The sequence below is a fragment of the Drosophila guanche genome, unplaced genomic scaffold (genome assembly GCF_900245975.1).
Source record: "Drosophila guanche unplaced genomic scaffold, DGUA_6, whole genome shotgun sequence".
Lineage (NCBI taxonomy): Eukaryota > Metazoa > Arthropoda > Insecta > Diptera > Drosophilidae > Drosophila > Drosophila guanche.
Window position 1 is genome coordinate 6,197,856 of NW_022995750.1, and position 15,682 is coordinate 6,213,537.

Genomic DNA, 15,682 nt, shown 5'->3' on the forward strand with positions numbered 1-15,682 from the left:
CAGTGGCAAAGTCGCCTCAATCAGCGATGGCTTGACGGAATGAAAGAGGGACTGCGACTGGAGCAGGGCCTAAGGATGGTTGCAGGCCAAAAGCGGCAGAGACACATTCACTGAAGTCGCTCAGAGGGCATAAATCGTTGAATGACATGCGACAAACGTCCGAGTTACATTCTGTGCGGTGCGATTGATACGACAATCGGAGGACGGATCGCCGAACGCCGATCGCCGATCGCCGATCGCCGTTCGATGGTTGCCTGGATGGACGGATGGATGGATGATGATGATGGGTAATTAAAAATTGATCACGTTTAACAAACTGCTACCGAAACAATATATCACAAATGATAAGTTGGAGCAGGAGGAGCAGAAGGAAGACTTGACAAAGTCACAAAAGTTGAGCAGCTCGATCGATTCGGTTATATGGACATATCGATCTGGTTGAACTGCCACATTAAGTCAAAGCTCTGGTTACATTTCATCTCGAAGAGTTCCCTCACCTCTCCTTACAGTTCTTCTTTGCTTTCAGTGTTTGTTTTTTTATGTGTGGTTATTGTTGATCAGTCCATCAATAATTCATTATGGCTGAGTGATCTATTCAGCAAAGGAGCCCATCGATCGTTCGTTTCTTCCATCGATCGCGAGAAAAAAGATATTCCGCCTGTCAGCCAGGGCACAACCCGTCCTGGCACAAGTGTTTCTTTTTGTTGGCCAGCATTTTGAAAGCAAAATTGTGCCATAAATATAATAAATACATATTGGAAGAGCCTGAGGAGGAGGCTGAGGGGAGCCAGAACAATGGAACCGCTCGAACAAGAGGTTCCGCTCATTATTAGCTAAGAATTGAAGGACCCTTCAGCATGGGTGTTGGTTTTTTCATCCAATAACCGTATGGAACTCCAATGGAACTTCTGATTGAACACCGCCGCCGTCGGGCCGGACAAGACATACTCCAGAATGTTATTGATGAATGCCAGCAATGCGGTAGGGCGATGGATCACATCACATCAGTATCAGTATCAGTATCAGCATCCCCGTGGAAAACTGCCTGCAGACTTCCTCCGGTCGTTTCGCAGCCCCCTCTGGAGACAACTTGGGCAAACTTTAACCCTTGAGAGATCTGCGACGAGGTGTTGGATAAAACATAAAGTTCGTGTGAATGCCGACACGTTGTGACAATTGTTTGACAACAGCAACAATAAGGGAACAAGCGACAACCGCAGACATGGAGAACTATGAAAAGGTCGTCAAGAGACAACCGCATGACTCGCCCACAATCATCGATGGCATTTTTGTTGTTTAAACGTGCCACGAGTCGCCCGCGAGCATTCAAAATATGCAAATGCCACAATGCCAGACAGGGGGACGGGGCTACAAGCAGGCAGCAGGAGGGCATGAGTCCCAGGCACAGTCACTGGCACAGGCACTAGGACAGAAACCAAACGAAACCAATCCAATCCAATCGTCGGATGGCATCATCTGGCTTGACTTTGTCGCTAGTTTCGCTGTGTGTTCTGCGAATGTTTGCGAGCAACAAAAATGAAATGAATACCCAACGAAATGCGTCCAATCATATTGACAGGCGGGACAAATCTTGGCAGACTGACGGGCAGACAGCGCTGTTCAGCGATTATTCTTCAGGATCTTTTAACGTTTCGAAGCAGGGAATATTTTCTGGCTAATCTTAATTCACTTTCCGTTTTATTGAACAATCATTTACTGCCCCCAAAAGGGACTATACCCCTATCCCACTTTGACTTACAACACTGTCTGCCCCTGCCCCACTTTGTCTGCTTTTGGAGCTTGTTCGTCCAGCGTTGTGGTTCTTGTTGTTCGGGGCTGGAACAACACCCAGAGAGCATATTGATATCGTGCATATTGATCTTGTTGGGCGATAAGTCTGCGCTCGAATACCTACAATATTTATATATATAAATATTTTCATCGCTGGGCTTAGGCTTCCACTTCCCTGGAAGTTGATCGCATAAAATCCGCAGGGGCAGAGGGGCATAAGGAAACAAAAACAAAGACTCCAGCTCCAGCTCCAGCTCTGTATTGGCATTAGAGCTTCGGTCTTCGGAGTTGGCCAGTAGTTGGATTGGATTCTTTTTTGCTTTTGGTTTTCTTTGGGCTTTTTCAGTTGAACCCAGGGCCAGAGCAAGACCAGGACGAGGACAGAGTATAGAGGATGGAGGACAGAGAACTAAGGCACATGTGCCCCAGACATTCTCACACGACCAGCTGTGGAATGGTGATTGGGGGGGGGGGGATACGGTGCGGGAGAACCTGGAACTGGGACTGACTCGATTGCGGTCTCTCTTCCTAGACCGCCACTATAAATTTCATAAACAGTTTGGCTTTTGCTCTGCCATTGGGACTTGCCTTTGCCTTTGCCTTTGCCTTTGCCTTTGGCACTGGAGTTGCCTTTTTGGCTGAAGGTCTTTGCATTTCTGCGAATAAATATTCGTGTGATTTTTTATCGTTATTTGATTTCGGCCAAATGTATTGGCCATATGAGTCAAAGATCTTGCCATAATTATTGCCATTGCAGTGCCAGTGAAAGGTACCAAAGGCCTTTCTAAAGTAACAAAATAATCTCATCATAAATATCAGGTAATGGAAGATGGAGATGATTCCCATGTCCAAGCAATTCCCTCCTCGTTTAACCCCAGTACTTCCTATAAACTCTTCGACCCATTAACCCCCATAAAGATTGCCACAAACATGTGTCAAGCCATAGCCATAAATGTCCGGGAAATTAACAAGAGCTCAAAAGTGTAAGCCCAATACCCCGAGTGGCCCCAAAAATAGTCATTAAGTGGCTGAGCCTCAACTTTAACCTTTTTAATGGCAGGCCTTACCCCCGCCCTCGCACACACACACACACACACACACACTCCTTGGTAAATTAGGCAAAGTCATAAATGGGGCAACATAAAATGCAGGGAGACTGGCGAAGATCTCCCCGTAATTATGCAAAACATTTCAATATACGTACGAGTATGTGCAGCTGGATTGGACATGGAGGGGCGTTTGCAGAAATTAACTTATTAATTCAGCAAGTTGGGAATTTCAATTTGGCCGATTGGAGGCCCTTTTAATGGTTCTGCAACGTTTTGGTTATTAATTTCACTCGCAAAAACACACACGGCGTATGTGGAATGTCCCTCTTGGCCTCTCTTGTTCTCTAATGAGGGAGAGGGAGAGGCAGGCCAGGGAGAGGCAGGCCAGGGGTGACCACAAACAGCAGCTCGTAATTTAATATTTCATGGCGCCAGCAGCACTATAAAAAAGGCAGCAGCAACCTCAGGACCAGCTCCAAAATGAAATGACTTAAGCTGCACCATTCATTATGACAACACGACGTGGCTGGAGGACCCCAGACCAGGACCCAGTCCCAGTCCCAGTCCCAGTTCCAGTCCCTGTTGCAGACAGGCCGTAGAGCAGTGCGCAGTGCGGGGGGGTCACACACATTCCCTGGCTTTTTGCAGATTTGCTGCTGCTTCATCTTCATCATCTTTCGGTTATCTTCGCAGGTCCTCCTCCAGCACCTTCTCCTCCACCTTCTCCAGTGCTCGCTCACACAGTAAAAAAATGTCTGCGCCAAACACAAATTTTGTGTTGAGATTGCGATCATTTCACTGATATGGCAGCCCCCGCCTGGACCCCGCTTGGACTCACTCCTACAGTATTTCGCATTCAGGCGTGTGCGCAGGCGCAATCCACGAATCGATTCACTCTCTGCCAGAGACCCGCTCCCCGCTTCCCGCTCCTTCTCCATCGACAAGGTGGAACAACGCGTGACGCAAAAATACCAAACATACAACATTTGACTGTTTTCTGTATGGTTGTTGCTGCCGTTGTTCTGGTTAACCCTTTCATGTCACTGGCATGCACTGCGAGAAATTATATACTTTAATCGATCCGTAAACGATAGTTTTATACTTAAATATTATTCCTAGTCATACAGATACAGATAATGTATCTATTGCTTCCCACCTTGACTCATTTCAATCCACTCTCAGTGCCAGCAATTAGCAAACAAAACACAGAAGATGAGCATTCGACTCGTCCTGAGAGCCCAGCAGCAGCAGCCCATCGCATTATGTTGAATGAATGATATTTTATGCTTTACGCTCAGATCTGTGGGTTTTTCGTTGATTGTTTTTGCATTGAAACTCCTTCGGAGCGCTTCGCCCGCTGCCCATAAACGTACTCGTAATGTGTACAAAATTGTGAACATGTGGGAACTTTTTTCGCGTTTCGCGTTTCGCGTTTCGGTTTCAGTTGTGAGTTTTGAGTTTGGTTTGGTTTGAGTTTGAGTTTAAGTTTGGGTGCTTTTATTTTGATTTTATTTCATATGCTGGTTGGTTGTTTGCCTGGATGGTGGTGGCTGGTCTCGGCTGCATCGGACAACATCGATAACTGCGATTGCGCCTCCGACTCGGCCTCTCCTCCGTCACCGAACGAACCCTATCCCCATAGCCACCTTCATCTGGGTTTGACTCGGACTCGGACTCGGACTCGGAGTCTGAGTCGCAGCTTTTTGGTGTTGTTATGTCGTACTCATTTCGTTTTTGATTTATGCAGCGTACCCTTTCTAAATAATAAATAAAATATGAAATATGTCGTATTTCTCTTCGTTTTTCTCCTCTTTATTTGTTTGCAACTCGAAGAAGAACAGATCTTGGGTTCCACTTGGCTTTATTCCTCACCTGAATTGACTCTGGAGCAGGAGCAGGAGCAGGCACAGGAGGACAGTTCAGGGTACCAGGTTTCGTTTGAACCGAATCTCTGGTGTCGTTTTGTTAAGTGTCCATCAAAATCATTTTTGTGTCTCCACAAAGCTCAAAATGTATACATCAAATGCTGTGAGTTCTGCTTCTCTTTTTTTCTCTTTCGGTTAGCTCATAAATTATATTTTTGCCAGTCTGTTTGTGGGATACTTTTTTTTGGGTGCGTTTTTGTGTGTTTGATTTTGAAGAAATTGAAAGTTTTACTCGGACAGCGACTCGGCGGTAGACTGACAAGTGGGCTTGGGGGCATCAGGATTCCAATTTTTTCTTTGTATTCATGTCCATCTTTGGCCATACTCGTATGGTGGGTCCGGCGCTAGTTGGCTGTCAAATTAGTTTGCTTTCACGGTGACCGATGGGAATGGGGCTGAGTCACGCTGAGTGTGTCTGTAGGATGTAGGTCCTGTTATTAAAGCAAACGAAGGGTAGAAATGGCAGTAATATGTTGAAACATGTGTGGAGTGAGATATGCTGAGAGGACTGTAAAGAATTGTAGCGAGATATGGAGGGGGCATACAAATTTTTAGATATAAAGTAAAAGGAATCAAATATGGCAAAAGATAGCTCAAATATGTTTCCCATTCGTAACCCAGTACCTCCATTAAAATCCCATAACCTTTTGATGACTGTACTCTTGTTTCACTTCCACTGTTTCAACCAGCAATTACCGTTGCATAAATCAACAGATTTTGCTTTTTTATTTGATATTATCCTTTATTTATGCTGTTAAAAGGTGAACGGCAGCCGGATGAGCATAAAAGTAGGCCTCTAAATAAATAGACTCAACCGGATTTGCAACAAAAGCCAGTCCCATGCGCACACGTACACCTCCGCATCCGCATCCGCATCCTCATCTGTATCCGTATCCTTTCATATGACGCATTTGCTACAAGGAACATCAACAGCACCAGGAACAACGGCTACAACAACAGACTGCAAGTGAAGTTTCCGTATTTGAAGACCCACCATTATCCTTTCACACGCAGTCCTTACCCAGCATCCGAGGGGAGGACGATGCGCACACTCTCTCTCTCTCTCTCTCTCTTTCTCGGAAAAAGTCAATTAAAAAAGTTAAATAAATCATAAACTTGGCAGATGATTTGATTGCGGCACAGGATCCCCTGCCTTGCCCTGCCTTGCCCGGCCAATGTGCCACAATGTGTCTATGCGTCTATACTCGGCTCGTCCCTTTATGGTTCGAAGGGTAGCCGGAATGTGCCCTCTGTTTGTTTGTGTGTTAGAGGCTTTTATCCTTCGGAAGGGAAGTGCGAGTGCTAGTGCGATTCCTCCTTCGGGTGTTTACTTTGCTGCGGTTTTCTTTTTGCGAGGCTTAGCTTCCGGATGATGATGATGGGTGGATGGGTGGATGGGCGGACATCCGACGTCGCCTCGCCTCCCCCTCAGTTGACTTTCGGGCAATCATAACTGTAACTGTAAATGTTCCATCGCTTTGGATTTCCCTCCTCGCTGAAGGAAAATTTATGAAGTGTGGCGTGTGCAAGGACAACTCCGGACACGTGTACGGTAGTCCTGCATTTGAGTTCTGGGCGTGCTTTGGGGATTTCCATTATTAAACATTTTTCGTCCCGTTTTTGGGCAACTGCAAGTGATTTGCTTTGATTTCCTTGTCTGGCATTTATCATTCTCTCTCATTCTCATTCGCAGTCGCTCTCTTTGGCAGTAAATGAATTTTAATCAAAAATACAAACACAAGTATTTTGCATAATTTATTATTTTCATGGATACGTGTCGCATTTTTCAAATTTCGTTGTTCCTTTTGCCCTCGTAATATATGTATTATTCTTGGCAGACTTCTTAAAGTTGTCCGCACCCGCATCCGTTTCCGCAGTATCCATAGAATGGAAGCCAAAAAAAATAAAATACTTGAATGAAATTTATGATACACATGGAAAGTGTTCGAATGGAAAGCATCCTGTAGACGAGGACCAGGGAACGACATCTTTTATATTCCATTTATGACTGTATCATCAAGTCCAAAGACTCTCAGAACTAACAGTAACGCGTTCCGATTTAGTTTCCCCCGATAGTTCGTCCATTAAACCCCGGATTGTCTTCAAGTGAAACAAAACTTAACCACTTTTCTCTCAGATTATCTTCTCGGCTTCGCCTGCTACTGTTTCTGCTGCTGCTTTTCCTCCTTTCCTTCTGGCATCCACTGCGAACTCCACTGCGCCAATACGTTTCCGTTTTCCTGTCTGCCCTGACATTTGCAGCATGTTGCTTGTCATTATCCTTGGCTCCTTTCGGCTTCCTCAATTTCTTGTCCTTCTTCGCCTTTTTTTGCGTCTTGGGGTCTGTACACTTTTCGGGGACCTTACGAAATGATTTAATGACAACGAATGAAAAATTTATTGTGCGTGAAGTTTCTTCTCGCTCAAGGGTCGCCGGAGAGAGATTGGCAACGACATCTCAACATGATTAGCTGGCGGAGATTTTCTTTTTGCAACCCTCGTTTAAATAAATATATATACGAGTATGTACAATGCTTTGGATGAAGAGTGGGCGAAGGAGGGTGAGTGCGCCGTGGACAGATAGGTTGGCCTGTCAATGTCATAACTGTGTGGGCGTTCCCCATTTTCCTTTGTCTGGCGGGTCCATAATTATGTTGTCACTGCCAACATGTCCTCGATTAACCCTCCAGCTTTAGCACTGATGCGGGTTGCAGGTTAGGAAACTTGGATCAAATTACCAAACTTGCGTTTGCGGTTTTGCATTAAAGTAGGAATAATGAGAAGCGCGTGCAAGGGTCAAGGTTTGAAGGAAATTTCAGCAGTTCAGAAGCTAGACAGAGAGAGGGTTTAATTTCCTTAAATATCATTACATACCACAAGCTGATTGGTCTTAAGTCTCCCTAGAGGACTCCTCTTAAAGTTTTCTCATCCACATTTTATTTTCCTTTCATTTCCCAACCATTGGAGACGTCACCGCCACTGGCAAGGGGAAAAGCAGAGGCAGAGGCAGAGGCAGAGGCCATTAAAATTTCAATAGGTCCCCCGTCCTTATGGCTATAGAGTTTATTCTTCTGCTGGGATACGGACCAATCGTTTGGCATCTTGTCTCTTGTCAATATTGGACAATTCATGCGCATTGCGTAAACATCCGTTAAAACTTTACTTTATGCCCGCCATTTTACGAACGTTTTGGTGTAAATACATTTCCGCCAGCAGTTCAAAAGCGGACAAGCGACAACGGTCCGAGGAGGACCAGAGACCAGAGACCAGGGACACCGGCACCGGCACCGGACAGGGGACACTGCAGCTCCAGTAGCCAGAACCGAACGAAAGGGGGGAACGGTGGCAGAATCTGGCTCAGGAAGCGCAAAAAAATGGCGACGCCAGAACAGAAAAGGCAAGAGAGATAAACGGAGGGGGAGAGAGAGCGAGTAAGGCATAAATTATGCACTGCAAAATAAACGACGAGGCACATAATAAAAATCGGCAAAAAATTGTGTACGCAATCAAAAGCATGAAATGGCAAAGAAAATATGACTGAAGCAAGAGCACGTCGAATGCGGAATGCTCTTTGGGGGATTCCATATCGGGAATTGGGTAAATGGTGTTTTCCATTCCGAAAGAGCATCAGCAAAGGGCCAAAAAGGCAAAAAAAAAAACCATTACAAAAAGTCCTTTTTTGCTGGCACACAAGAAAGCAATTTAAGGAAAACCCTGACAGAGATTGGCAGAGATGTGAGAACAGAGAGGGGGGCCAAACAAAAATAAAGAAAAAGCTGACAATTTTAATGAAAAATCTTTTACATTACAGCGACAAGATGTGAGTGTGGTGCGGTATGCATGGTACTCGTGTATTTTTGTGACAAGCATGTGACCCAATTATGTGCAATCATGGCGACAAGTTAGAGGAATCATAACATTCAGTGGGGATCTGGATCACAAAAGGCGAAATGTCAGCGGCACAAGGAATGAGGAATGAGAGGTTATTCCTTCCAGCAACAATTTCAATTTCAATGCGGTTGACAGCGCCAGTCCGTTGGGGGGGACCCATTCACCGTTTTGTGTGGAACAAATCAGCAAACGAAGACAACGCAGATGCTGATGATGATAAGGATGATGACGACAATCAGGGGCAAACAAACAAGTTAATGTCCGCTCAAAGGAGAGTCGCAGCCAGGAGTGCGAGTGCGAGTGGGAGTGGGAGTGGGAGTGGGAGATTGAGGGAAATTTGCTCGGCATTGTGTGTGTCCTAGAAAGGCTTTTGTCCTAACAAGTGGCCACAATTGAATAAATGAATGCACAAACGAGTGGGCCGATGACAATGCCCCGAATGAATGGCATTGGAACAGAGGCAGGCAGTGGAACGGAACGGAACGGAACGGAACAGTGGGCATGGGTCAGGTGAATGCTCATTATGCTCCGCTCCTCAACTCTCCGTCGCACATTGTTTTGCGCTGCTGCAATTTGCGCTCTTTGTCTGCACTTTGGGGGCTATGCAAATAATTGCTTTATGCTCTTGTTCTTGTTCCTGTGCCTGGTTTCTGGCCTGCTCTGTCCTGTCCGGCGGACAACATCGAGGACTCTCGACATGACTTAATGAGCTTTCATTGCAGTGGCCAGAGATTTGGCCGCAAACTAAGTTAAGTGGATTGCTGTGGTTGCCCAAAAACATAATTGAACATCAATTGCGCCATTTGTTTAATCCTCGTGTTGTGGTGTGTTCGAGTGCTGTCAACTTGTGCCATCATGTCTGATATTCAATTTTATTAATTTGTTGCATTCGAAAGTACACTCATTTCTATACCATTTCATCGCAGATAATGACGACACCATTTAATAGTCCTCCCCCTAATATAAACTGCCCCTGAATGCAGTGTTCGATAAGCGGGGAAATCTCCCACGTTCCACTAAAGAACCCAACGAAACCAAATCAACAATTACACAGCGAATTAAGCTACGGCCCTAGACAGGTCACCCAGAAAACTCTGAATACTCGAACAACTCCCAACTCTCTCATTAGGCATTCACGGCGCGTCGGAGAAAAGTCATTGATAAAGCCCTTACCTTACCCCGAAACCGAATTGCCTTGGCCGCGGAGCGGGAGAGTTTCTAAACAAAACAATTTACGTATAAATTAATTTACTTTCATTAATTAGTTGGGGCATTAGACGCTCTGCTCTGGGGTGACAGTGTGGAAAATTGTAATGTAAAAGTTGGCGCTGTTTCGTTTGTTCATTTCGGGGCAAAGAGAAATTTGCATAGCAATTCGGCCCAACTCAACCCAGAGTTACGGCAGAGAAAGAAAGATTGTTTTCTATTTCCATTTTGCATGGCAAATTGAAAGGTTCAGCAGAAAATGAAACTCTTTTGCTGTAGAAAGTTTGTCGAGGGAAGAAATTAATTGAAAATACTTTACGAGAAGCAAGAACAGAATCTAAAGGTAACAGAAAGAAATCAACTAATAATAATCATTTTTCCTTATCATTCCAACGAGTTTTATGCGTTTCATCAACCTTAGATTCCGCCTTTGATGATATGTACGAGAAATCAAACCCAAGTTTACAATCAAACAAGATCTGTCACGCCTTCTCCGAGACCCTCTGGGGACCAACGTCAACTAACCCATTAAGAATTTTGATGTGTGTAAGCAATAAAAATCATGTTTGCTTATATTCAAAACGGATAGGGACTATTGTTCGATCCAGAACCGAAGCGCATGCGCCATGGAGACAGAAAACAAAAACGTTTAAGATGCACATAAATTAAATGGGAATGGAGAAGAAAATGTAGAAAAGGCATGGCCAGGAAAACTCATAAGGGAGATGCACTAAAAAATCCGTAGGTGTTGCCATTGTCACAGTCTGCCTTTGGAGGCAGACAAACCCATACCCGAACCCAGCGCAATACTGGAGATCCAATAAAAGTCAGTCAAACATTCGATCGAATTTATAATTTCATTAAAGTTTCGTTAAAATGGCGCCAGTCGACGTGATACGAGCAGATAAAAAAAAGAGAATTATTATAATAATTGCACTAAAACCGAATCCGGGTTCCCTCAATTGGAGGCAATTTCTGGGCTATAAAATGTGATATGAATTATAGAAAATTACCGACAAAATTTAGCTAATTTCCGCTGTCGTTAAGTGTTCCCGTTTAATGTTCGCGATGAAAGTAATTGATTTTTTTGTGGTTCAATTTATGGGTGTGTTTAATGGTTAGACATCAAAATATTTGCACAGCCGTTAAAAGCGGGGAAGCGGTTTTAATGGATGAAATTCACATATATCTATATACTAGAACATTTAAATCTTTGTGGAGTTTTTATCGTATATGATCACATATCCCTCCATTTTATACTCCCTTTCTTGGCTCTTTATCCAAAAACCAATGCGCCAAAATCCACACAAAGTTTATCTTTCATTAATGCTACTATTTCATAATTTTAAATTGATCGCGAGTGGAGTGGAGTGGAGTGGAGTGGTTCGGCCAGAGAGAACTGAGGGTCCGAATGCTACAAAGAAAACAAATTTATAACCCAACAACAACTGCAACGGAGGCTGAGACAGAGAGACTGGGAGACTGGGAGACACAGAAAATCGTGTAAGAGAAATGAAAAGTCGAAAACCTATAAAATTTAAAATTGATTGTTCAATTAATCTTCACAAAACTTGACAACAAGGAACGATGTGTTCTGGATATGGGTTTGTTTTTTGTTTTGTTTTCAAGGCAGAACAGAACCAAAGTTAGTCCCAGGAATTCCAAAGATTTGCTTGGTTAGCCAAATGAAGATATTTAGGTTTCCTTACGATCAAAATCTAATTGCAAATAAGGGATTTGATCAATGCTAAGCATGCCATCACTCCCCCACGAAAGCTCTTAAGCCTCGACCAAAAGGCATAGTTATAAACACCATAATCAATATATGCGACACAATGGCTGCACAGACTGAGAGTCCCCTCCAATGACAAAGGGTCTAGGAAGACAAGTTACATGAAACCAGTTACATAAAAGAACCCAAAAAGGGGAAGAGCGAGAGAAGCCCATAAAGACAGACCCCTTTGCACCTCGCTAGCTCAGACAATGCAATAATATTTTTCATAATTTTCTGTTCAGTCGTTCTCTTTTTTTGTTGTTGGCTGGTTGTTTGCTTGGTTGTTAACCTACAGTCAATTAATGTCCCATAATTTCCAACTTCATATATGGACAGAGGCGACCCGCGAAGGACGGATCGAACGGTCTTCGAGACCTGCAACGGTACCTAGACTCGACTTTCTCAACTTGTCATAAGATTTCTGGATATTTTTTTGTCTGTCTTTTAATTGCTAATAGGTATTTTGATCGTTCAGGGATCGTGGGTCTGGCTCAGTCTGGTTAATCAATATGAAAATGCCGCCGGAGCGGAGCGCGTCAAATGAAAACCGATCCCGATATCGATCCCGAATGGCGATGGGGATCCTTGGCGTTCATTTAACGATCGATATGGAAGCAGTCTTCTGCCCCTTCTCCTCTGTGCCCTGAACCTACTCCAATCGTCAGCTAATTTCCATGTCTGAGTTTTGGTTCCATCTGTCGATTGGAGCCCCTTCCTTCTTGTGGGCTTCTTTTACGGCTGCCTCTTTCGGCATCATTAACATTTTCGAGATTTAATCATCAAACATGGCGCAGCGTCGAATCTTCAGCTCAGCTCAGCTCAGCTCGGCTAAGCTCCGCTCTGTTCGTTGCGTTTCGTTTGGCTGGCTGGTGGTAATGATGGCATGTTCTGTCTCTTGTTTAGTTGCTTGTCGTACATGCGCTTTTATCGGCATTTAAAATATATCCATAAACAGTTCGAGGAGCAGCAATCATGGCAGATGTGGAGGCAGCTACCAGCTACCAGCTACCAGCTAACAGCTAGCTGCGCATGTTACTCGCCTTCCATCAGTTTGAGGCGCCACAGTGGAGGGTTACTTCCCACCGAATCCCACCGCTTCAATCAGTTCGGTGGCTGGCCAAATTGGAAGGTAATCGGATATACCTATCCCAGTCATAAATGTCCGCGAGATTAGAGTATTGCATAAAGCTGGTAGATGTCGTAATTATTAAAGATGAGTTTGCTTTCGGTTACAAGAATGGATACTTTAATGGGTAAATAGATAGAGCCTGAATAGGAGGTCCATAGTGTTTCGAAATGCTGTATGGATTCCCTTTAAGAAAGCTGCATTTTCCTTTCCATTTCCCGCCCAACAACCCGCATCTGAGACCCATTCCTTCAGTCAGAGGAATACAGCATTTTCATTGATTTCAATTTGCCTGCGTTGCGACGCCATATTTCAATTTCTGACCGACGCACAATTTACAAGCCTTAGCATGTGTCTCCAACGACCGTGCCCCAAGCTCACTCGTACTCGTATCCCATATATCTGTGTCCCTTTCGTGTGTGTGCAGACAGCGAAGAAGATAGCAGGAGCGGCAGCAGGAGCAGGACAGTGGACAGACAGCTTAATTGATGAACAAAGGCGTTTGGGCCAAAAGTTGTGCGTTTGTTTAAGAGATAGCAGAGAGCCATGTCTGTGTCTGGGCCCTGGACAGAGAGAGAGTCTTTTTGCAGAGTCGAACCAAAGTTGAGGACTTGCAGAAGTCGTACAAAATATTTAACACCCGCTGAGCGTATTTATGGGAGAATGAACCTGTGTGTCCTACTCCTTCTCATCATCAGCGTCCTCCCCGTAGTCGACGTCGTGGTCTTAGTCGTCGTCGTCGTAGTCATCTTCATTCCCCATCCACATTCACATCGTCATCCTCCATGACTCCACCATTTTGTCTTAGACGGGGCCAATGCATGTACAAGTGAGTATGTTGGCTGACAGGAGCGCTATAAAGGACGTTGATGTGTTTCTTGCATTTGATTTAAAGGGAATTACTTTGGCTTACTATGCAGGCACATCAAAATTATCCATAAAAGTTCCTTAATCCATTTATCCTAATTATGTAGGGAAAGCTTTTCTTGCGTTAAGCAACTGAAACCGCTCCTGTTCTTCCACTCTCTTTCTCTCTCGCTCTCTCTTTTTACAACAATCTTTTTCTCTTTCTCATACACATGGAAGATTTGCAATTCCAATTGGCGCGACGTCTTCGCTTCGCTTCGCCTAGGTCTTGCTCCTGCTGCTGATGATTAGTTGTCGTCTCTCTGTCTGTCCCACTCTCCCCTGCTCACTCCCTCCCTCTCTATCTATCTCTCTCTCTCTCTCTCTCTCTCTCTCTCTCTCTGGCGCTCACTCACATCTCCCTTTCTCTTTCCGTGGCGCTGTGGAGCTTTCTATGGCTTCGGCCTGGGCCACGTTTAACCTTCTTTTTATTGCACACACGATGCAATTATTTGTTTTATTAACTGTTGAACATGTTTTCTGCGCACATCGCGCCATGTTTTCCCCACTGATATATAAGTCGCTTCCAAATTGTAAATTGCAAATTTTATTAATTTCTGTCCATGGGAAACTTGTTCCCTCCTCGATCGTGGCGCTCCGTGTGGCCTTTATTTTGTTTGGCTTTTTCGTTTGATTTGGGCTGGGTTCTGGCCGATGCGGTGCGGTGCTGTGGGTTTCCATTTGGTAAAAATTAAATGATATCTATGGCCATTATTAAATGTACAATTAGCCTTTTAAGGTATCTTTGATGGGCTGGGCAATGGAGTACGAATAGGGAAATGGCTAACCCTAATTGCACAGAACAATTTACTTCTCAAACTACATTGAAGCTCAAATGTTTCATTAGTTAATAGCCAACCAAAATACAGAATGTGTTGGTTTTTCATCAAGGGTTTTGGGTTTTGGGATCCATAAAAGTCAACTACATGAAACCCATTCCCCCCCTTAAAAGAGTAATCAGTTAAGCAAACATAATAAAAGGCTAAGCGGCCTTTTGCGACATTTTGATAAATATCGAATCAAAATAATGCGTCAAAATAATTAATCACGATTAAGCAGTCAGCCAGTCAGCCAGTCAGCCAGTCATCCAGTCAGTGGCTTGGAACGGGGGGCTTAGGCTTAGCCACGCCACTGCTAATGATCGATAAATGAGGTACGGGAGTGAGGGAGCAAAGTGGGAGCAGAACAAGTGATTTTCATCACACGCCATTCCCAAATTAGTGGAAAACAAAGAGAAAAACTAACCCCTAGAGGAATAGCTCGCACCCCTCTTACCGCGCCTGCATCATGAGTCCAACACTTTGCAGAGGCAAAATGTCACATAATCGGGAAAATCAAATGCAAATGTAATAAATCCGTGTGAAATGCGCTCAGTGGGCGGGTCCGTGTCCAACCCCGGATTTGTATTTATTTACTTACCGACTTTCGGGCGCATAATTTAAGGCCTGTCCAAAGGGAATAATCCACCCGAAGCGAAGTCAATTTATATTCATAGTTGTTTTCCAAGTGTGGGAACTCTGGCATGTGGTTTCGCATCAGTCAGTCTGTCAGGACTATGGAAACCCTTTTTGCTTGTTTTCCCCCAAAAATCTATGCATTTCTTTTTTGTTTTTTCTGCATGAGTGCATTCCGTTTTTTAATGAGTGAATGGATTCCACTTGTTGAATGTTAACCAATGGGGTTGCCCCTCCAAAAAGTTTCCTGTGTTGTAAATAAGTTAAATGTGAACGAAATTTGATTCAATTATGCACCACAAAGGGTTATAAATCAACTGTGTAGCCTAGCTCTTCCTTTTTCGATACTGTCACCGTTCGTTTGTGTTGATTTTAATCAAAATCGGTGTTGGGCAAACGATCATTCAAAAGCGGCCCCAAGGGTAACATTTGATGGCTTTTAGCACGTGCAACAGGCCACAAGCCGCACCAGAGTGCCACGACTGTGGGTGGTGCTGGGGGGGGGTGTCGTGTCGGCTGTCCGCAACCCTTAATTGCGCGTGTAATCTGGGTGCCCAGGG